Source organism: Muscardinus avellanarius, assembly GCF_963383645.1.
Source record: "Muscardinus avellanarius genome assembly, chromosome: 10".
In the NCBI taxonomy this organism is placed as follows: domain Eukaryota; kingdom Metazoa; phylum Chordata; class Mammalia; order Rodentia; family Gliridae; genus Muscardinus; species Muscardinus avellanarius.
The window spans coordinates 69,078,938-69,087,299 of NC_137796.1; positions in this window are offsets into that span (position 1 = coordinate 69,078,938).

Genomic DNA, 8,362 nt, shown 5'->3' on the forward strand with positions numbered 1-8,362 from the left:
ACAGATAGTTATGCTGACAGGTTCTCTTTTGACCCGTGGATATTGGTTTTCATAAGCATCCAACAAAGTAATTTCTGAGTGGTATATCATTCTGGGTGTTAATCGGACCATAACACAGAAATCTCGGGTCTTTTTTTAAAACTTGGGCATTAATGCATGGGGTGAGTCCTGAGGCACAGGCCCACCACCCATATTCTGGTGGAAGTATATAACTTGAGTTTTTTACACCTGGAGGTTCACGGTAGGTCGATCTACATAAAGGTTGGTGGGTGCGGGGTATGTTGCCTAGGCATGTACCTTGCCCAGATACAGTGGTCAGGGTAATTCTGGCCCCCGCTATGTTCCAGCGGCATTTGGAGGGTCGGACCGTGGCTATAGGGGCAGGAGGTTTAATTTGCCATGCTTGGTTAGGCCCTACTACCATGTGATGGCCTATGGGCTCTAATTTAAGCCTAATAATGAAAAGGAGCCCATCATCATTTTTTTTTTTATAGAACCGGAGGCCCCATGTATATCTTTTAGCACAGCCGGTGGCCTTTTTTTCCAGTTCACTGAATGAAATCTTTAGAGGGTGACACCAGTCAGAGCACTCGGGGATATTTCCCCACCAAGGGTTTTCTTTTCCTTGTTTGTGATGTGTGTAATTAGCAGAGACTGTAATGAAGTCCCAGCTGGAGGAAGGTTTTCAGTAGGTGTACCCAGTGGTTTCACAACCCCAGCTTTTCCAGAAATAGTCTGCCTGTCCTCCACATTTAGGATTAAGTGACCGGTCTCGGTGGAGCCCGGGACATACATAAAAGGTTAATACCCTTAACTTGTTCCTATGGCTAGGATTTCCACAACCTCCCCAAGGGTCCAATCCAAAACGCCCGGGAGGGGAGGGAGATGAGGGCGTGTATTGTAAATCAAAATATCCCTCTAGGTCCCAGTGGGCCGGGGCTCCCATAGCTAGTTTGCAGACATCAGGGAAGAGGTCTGGCCACCACGTCCCCAGGGGAGCAATGTTGGAGCTGCTCCAGATAACATCACCCGCCCCACTTATCACTTGCCAGATTAGGTTAAGGGGTTGATGAGGGTTGGGAGCCCTGGTGTTAACTAGATTTAGACACAGCATCAGTATCAGGAGGGACCTCATCTCGTTGGAGAGGCAGCTTCTGGAGTTTTAGTTTGAAGGGGTGATCTGTTCGCCGCACCGTCCACAGTTCTTTTTGGGATTCAGGCACTGGTTTGGCATGTGTCGCGTGGATCCAGGCTGGAATGCCGTCTACCTGGAACTGATGGGTGGTCTCAGGGGTCCCCGGCTCGTAGACAGCTGCCAACTGTGACCATAGGTCCTTTTGCACCGCCTGTAGTCCTCTTAACATGGCACGTAAATCATTGTTATTGTGACTGAATAATCCGCCCTCGCCCAGACTGGCCAGGGGGCAGGGGCCCCATACAAAATTTCGAAGGGTGTTAAATTAAATTTTGAGGGGGTATTTCTGACACTAAAGAGGGCCAAGGGAAGGAACACCACCCAGTCTGTTCCGCCAGTCTCCATGGTCAATTTAGTTAAGGTCTCTTTTAGAGTTCTATTCATTCTTTTTACCTGTCCTGAACTCTGGGGACGATACATACAATGAAGTTTCCAATCGGTCTCCAAAAACCTGGCCACTCCCTGACTTACCTGGGCAACAAAGGCAGGCCCATTATCTGATCCTATTACCTTAGGTGTGCCAAACCGAGGAAAGATTTCTTCCAGAATCTTCTTGGCAACTATCATGGCCGTCTCCTTTTTGGTTGGGAAAGCTTTTATCCATCCTGAAAAAGTGTTTACAAAAACTAGGAGGTATTTATAATCATACCTGGCTGGACCCATTTCTGTAAAGTCTATTTCCCAATAGACTCCAGGTGGTCTCCCCACAGGCGTTTTCTTGGCTTAATTTTTGTTCTGCCAGCATTCACCTTTTGGCAGGGGACACAGTTGTGGACCGTCTCCTCGAGCAGTGGGGTTAGGCCAATTGATTGGGTTGTCAGTTTGTTTACCCCAAGGTGGGTTCATTGATGCATTTGTTGTATCATCTGCTTCGCTTCTTTTTAGGCAGGATTAGTTAAAAGATTGCTCTGGACTTTTATCCTCTGCAACCACCAAGGCTTTTCTTTCTGATGTCCGGGGCAATGTATGATGATCACTTTGGTAGGCAGATGCAGGGCTCCAAGGAGGGCCAAGATTTTTTTTTTTTTTTTTTGCCAAGGTTAGGAGCCCACGCTGCTGGTAGATAGCCCCATGTACATGCGCAGTGGCGAAGACATACCTGCTGTCTGTGTAGATATTAATTTTTCTTTACGCCACTTGTTTGTTTCAGCGAGCACCTGCTGACAATCATGCAGAGGGGATATCTCAAATTCAGGGTCTGGCAGGAGAGTAGCAGGATTTAGCCCCACAGCGGGGGTAAAGGTGACAAGGTCAGAGTTCAACAACAAAGCCTGATAATGGGTCATTCATGCATTGGTTTGCCATCAGTCTAGAGGCTGTCACACCACATTTTCAAGGGCATGGGGGGCTGTAAGTCTTGCCCCCAATTTAGCTTGTCTGCATCTCTGACCCAGGCTGCCACTGCCACCACTATGTGTAGACAGTCTGGCCACCCTGCTGCCACTGAGTCCAGTTTTTTTGATAAATAGGCCACTGGTTGCTTACAGGGCTCCAGCTGCTGTGTGAGCATGCCTTTGGCTATTAAAGGCTTAGTTACATCTGGCAGTCCGAGTGAGGGTGCTGAATTGTTGAAGGCTATCTGTTCTTTCTTGCCCCAGTTAAACGGGTGGGATGCCTGGCCCACTCCCAAGTCCACTGTTCTTCGGGTAGTCCATGAATATTGTTTATTACCAGTGGCCTCTTGCACTCAAGACTTTTTGACAGAGAGCAGGCCGGAAGTCTGAAGCAGGACTGAGTGCTGGGCACCAGTGCCTACCAAGAAATGAATAGGCTTTCCCTTCACTCTTACAGTTACCCTAGGCTCGGGGAGGGGATCCAAGCCCCGTATTTTTTAGTTACTGTCTTCACCCAGGATCAGTACTCGGGAACTCAGTCCAGAAGTAGCATCGGGTTTCTTAGGGCCAGAGTTTCCCCCCCTTTTTCTTTGGGCAGCCTTTGGCCCAATGTCTATTTTTTTTATTTTTTTTTTAGTAGGCGCACTGGTCTGTATCTAAGGGCCTCCTGTTGCCAGGTACCTTTTTTCCTGTCCTTTTGTTCATAACTACAGTGGCCAGGATCCAAGTTAAAAATTTTTTATGCCTTTGATCTCTCTTTAAGTTTTACGCCTCCTGTTCTTTCTGCTTTTGCTTTTCCCCTGAACTGTTTTTCTTATCTTACTCAGATTTATGGGGCACCTTGCAGCCCCTTTTCTTACCTTATTCAGATTTATGGGGCGCCTTGCATCTCCTCTGAGACCTGCCATTAGAGCCTGGCGGTAGACTCTCAGGTGCTCCCTACCTTCTGCTGAGTTCATTAGGTAGGGGAGTTGGCCTCCCATCGGTCCTGGGGATGTTTTTCCGCGCCTCCAGTAGGATACGCTGTCTCTCTTTCGTGGTGAAGAGAGCCTGCAACAACTGCTGGCAGTCGTCCGAAGTTGGCTGCTGCTGGGCCTCCCAGCTCTCTCCCTACTTGAAAATGAAACAAAGGGCCGAACCCAAGGAGGAGGAGAAAGAATGAGATCTCTTTAATTTTGGCAGATGAAAAAGACCCTGTGGCTGGCTAGCCAGTTCCAAGAATCAGCCACTCGAATTCACATAAAGTCAGTCTGTCCCACTTTTGTCACCGGCCACACAGAAGCCAGTCCAAGTCCAAAAACACAGACGCCACAGACACAAGAAAACAGAAGCACTCATTCCTTACAAGTTTTCCAAAGTAACCTGATCGCAGCCGTCCCAGACTGCAGTGGCCGTCTCCTGGCCACTTCAGAATGAAGATGGATCCTTTCAGATCCAACTTCCCAGATGGATTCTGGAGCGTCCTCCAGAATCACGTGGGGGCGGTTCTCCTGGCACGTCTGCCGAACCGCGTCCCCTCACTTGGGACCCACTTCAGCAGTTTTTGAGACCCACTAGGCAGTCTCTGAAATCCACTAGGCAGTCCCTGGGACCCACTTCCGCAGTTTCTGAGACCCACTAGGCAGCCCCCCAAAGCAGCCTCAGAATCTGCTAGGCAGTCCCCAACTGGGGCCCACTAGGCAGCCCCCCAAAGCAGTTACTCTCAAACACCAGTTCCACAGTTTCAGAGATAAACCTTAACAGCAACAGAACAAGAACGACAGACAAGACGAACAAGACAGCTCGAGCATATCTTAACCTCCGAAGTCTGCGTGTGGGATTCAGGGGAGTGCGGCTGAGCTTCCCGGCCAACGCACCAAATGTTGGACCTGTCGGCCCCCAGGAAGCACGCACCCCTTCCAGAAATCACTCACAGGCAGAAGTCGATGCAATTTGCAAGAGGTTTTATTATGTCCAGCGCTGGGGTCGCCTCTCAAGTTGAGGAATCGACCCTTAGCAACAGATGTGGGCAGTTTTTATACACTTTAATTACAGAGGCGCGGTTAACATTAGGTGTTTTATTATCATTGGTTCTTATTTTTAACCTGTCTCAGGATTGGGTGGTTTGGCCAGAGATATCATTTTTTAGCTCTAATGACAGTTTGTGGTAACCAAGGTCTGGTGAGTGGAAAGTCCCTGAATTGTTACTTTTGTCTTAACAACGGTTGATGGGGAGCTAGTTCCTGGAACACAGGGAAGTAAAGTCCTAACAACGGCAAGTCCCAGTACCTGCAAACAGGGGCACTGGGGCGGAAAGTTCTGAATGCCGAGGCGGTTGGGGTACTGGGGTCCTACACAGCTACTTAGCGAGACCCTTCACAACCCAGTGAGACCCTGTTTCAAAAAAATAAAAAGACTAAAAATAGGACTGGGGGTGTAGCTCAGAGGTACAATGCCTCTGGGTTCCATCCCTAGTACCGCAACAAATAAGTAAAATAAATAAATAAAAATAAATAAATATATTGATAGGGCTGGGGTGTAGCTCAGAGGTAGGTAGAATGCCTTTAGTTTCAATCCTCAGTAACAACAACAACAAAAAAAAAACCTCTGAATGGGCAAGTTAAGGAAGAAGAAACCAAATAGCTGTTAAGAATACAAAATGCTGATCAGGCTTATGTATGATAAAGGAAATTCAAATTTAAGTAATAAAGAGTGCTTTCTTCTTACTTCCGGGAAGATGGCGACCGAGAAAAGCGGGGCTTAAGAGCCCAGCTAACAACCAATCTCCATTACCACAAAATCAACGCCTTTCATAGCCATAAAACACCATCACCAGAGAAACAAAAAAAAATCACCAGGCTCCAGAGAGAAAACGGACTGAGAACAGAGCTCAGAGCCACAGAGGAGATACACCGGCCTCACGCCCGAGGACACGGCAGCAGCGCCATACTGCCGGCGGCAGCGGTGATTTCACCGGACGGCTACAGCAAGCCGAGGTGAGCAGCTGCGGAACAGCCAGGCGGGATTTTTCAGCGCAGGGAGCATCTAAAGCTCCCAGTGGCTGAGCTCAGCACATACTGCAGGGACTCAGAGTGGAACTCAAAACCAAGAAGAATTAAGCCAGCCTCACGGCTGAGGGCGTAGCAGCAGCGCCATATTGCCACCGGTGGCAGCAGCAGCAAATTCACCAAGTCCAGTACAGCTACATCTGCGAACTCAAGAATAGTGAGTCAAATTGCGGGCCACAGAGGAGAAATCCCAGTACTGTACTTCCTGGGACTTGACCCAGTGGGGGAGGGGCGGTGGCAGAGATATCACACCATAGGAGAACGTGCAACCTGGCACCCCCCATAGTTTAAAGCAGCCTCTATTGACTCCCTGGGTCGGAGACTCTGTGATACAACCCAGTAAAGGAGTAGTGGGGTCTGAGATACTACAGACTCGAGATCCAGAGCACCTTAAGTGAAGTCATAGTGACCCAAGGGAAGAACCCAGAGAAGGCACAAACTTCCGAAATCATGGGAAAGAGGAATAACACTGGAGCAATGAATGCCCACAACCCCACAACATCAGAACCCAATAAAACAGAAAATCAGAGATTTCTAGAAGATCAAATCAGGAAAATAACTGTAGAAATAATAGAGGTGCCCCAGTACCACCACCAAAAAAAAAATATATATATATATAAATATATATATATATATTCTCCACATATAATCTATATATGACTATATATATATATATATATATATATATATATTTTTTTTTTTTTTGCAGTACTAGAGTACTAGGAATGGAATTCATGGGCATTCTACCTCCAAGCTACACCCTCAGCCCTATTTTATTTATTTATTTATTTATTTATTTATTTATTTGGTGGTACTGGAGGTGGAACCCAGAGACTTTCTACCTCCGGGCTATACTCCCAAACCTATTATATATTTTATTTAGAAACAGGGTCTCACTAAGTTGCTAACAGCCTCACTAAGTAGCTGAAGCTGGCTTTGAACTTGTGCAATCCTCCTGTCTCAGCCTTCCAAGTGCGGGGATTACAAGCGTGCACCACCACGCCCAGCTCTTGTTTTTATTTTGAAATAGGGTATCACTGAGTTGCAAAGGGCCTAAGTAGCTGAGGCTGGCCTCAAACCAAGATCCTCTTGTCTCAGCCTCCTGAATGCTGGGATTACAAGCATTAGCCACCATGCACGGTGTCTCATATGTTTTATTTTATTCTTACCCACATGTTAATATCAACCAATAATAGACCATTGAGTAAAGAAAGCATCTAGAAAATTATATTTCAATAATGAAGTACGTAAGTACATGCCTGACACTGTGGAATATACTGAGAGGACAACTACAAATTAAACATTGCAACCAAATGAAAAAACTACTACTGTTAATCCAGCCATTTTCACACATGATTGACAATGCATTCTCTGCATCTTAATTTTTTTTTTTTTTTTTTTTTTTTTTTTTGCGGGTCTGGGGATGGAACCCAGGGGCATATGACCTCCAAGCTACACCCCCAGCCCTATTTTTTATTCTTTATTTTGAAACCGGGTCTCACTGAGTTGCAGAGGGCCTCACTAAGTAGCTGAGGCTGTCCGAGAACCGCGATCCTCCGGTCTCAGCCTCCTGAATGCTGGGATTACAAGCGTGCACCACCACGCCTGACTTGCATCTTAAATTTGAAAGCCTTCTATAATGAAAAATTTCCTCCTATCACAAATCTTCAAAAGATATATGAACGAAGAAGGCCACTTGGCCTTCTTAATATCTTTCTCCATCTTAGTGTCAGGCACTATCCCAGACTGTAAGGGATGTCATGTGCTATTTGTTGCATGTACCATGCTATTAATCCAAAATGTTTATTAATTCCAGTAATTCTGGTCCTGAAGTTTTTGGACAAGGAACTGGTCTATGTATATGTGTTTCTAAAGCAAAAAAATATGTACAACATTGTTATTTTACATGTATAGCAGTTAACATTTATTAAGAGTCATGCTTTTTACAAACTACACTAAATAAAATGCCATGCTTAATTTGCTACAAGAGGAAAGGTATTCAATCATACAGTTACATTAAGATGGTTTTCCTGAATCAATTTTCCACAATATATTTATTTAAAACTAACTTTTAATCAAAAAACATGTTTTTATTCTATATCATTAAACATGAAGACATAATTTAAAAATATTCAAGGGTATTGCCTCTTTGAGATGATAAAGCCCTCCATCAAACTTGAGGGTGAGCAACTAAATTCTCATTCATATACAAAACAAATGTTAGTAAACACAATTTTTAATATGACTCACAAAACAGCCTGTCACACTAGCCAAAACCACTCAAAATCAATTTTCTGGAAGAGAACACCAGGAAGACCAAAGAATACTTCGTAGCCGGGTGTGTGGTGGTACACACTTGTAATCCCAGAACTTGGGAGGTTGAGACAGGAGGATCACAATTTGAGGACACCATCAGTTATTTAGTGAAAGAGTAAAAAATAGGCATGGGGATGTAGAATCCTCCTAGGTTCCATCCCCAGTACAAAAAAAAAAAAAAAAAAAAAATTCATTTTCCTGGATTGACAAGAGAGAGAAACAAACTCCATATTCTGGTCAGTAGACTTTGACCTCTTTCTGGACTTGGAGACTGGCCCAAATGTGAAAGAGAAAGACCAAATTGGGATGGTGTCCTACCTACAAGAGCCAAGAAAAGTCCAAAGAAATACTATTAGAATCTAAAAGATATCCACATGAACTCTAAATAAGAGTATGTATCAATTAACAGACTATCTTATTGCAACAAGGATGAACAGGGTGTAGCCCAAGAGTGGACTAACAGCTCCTGA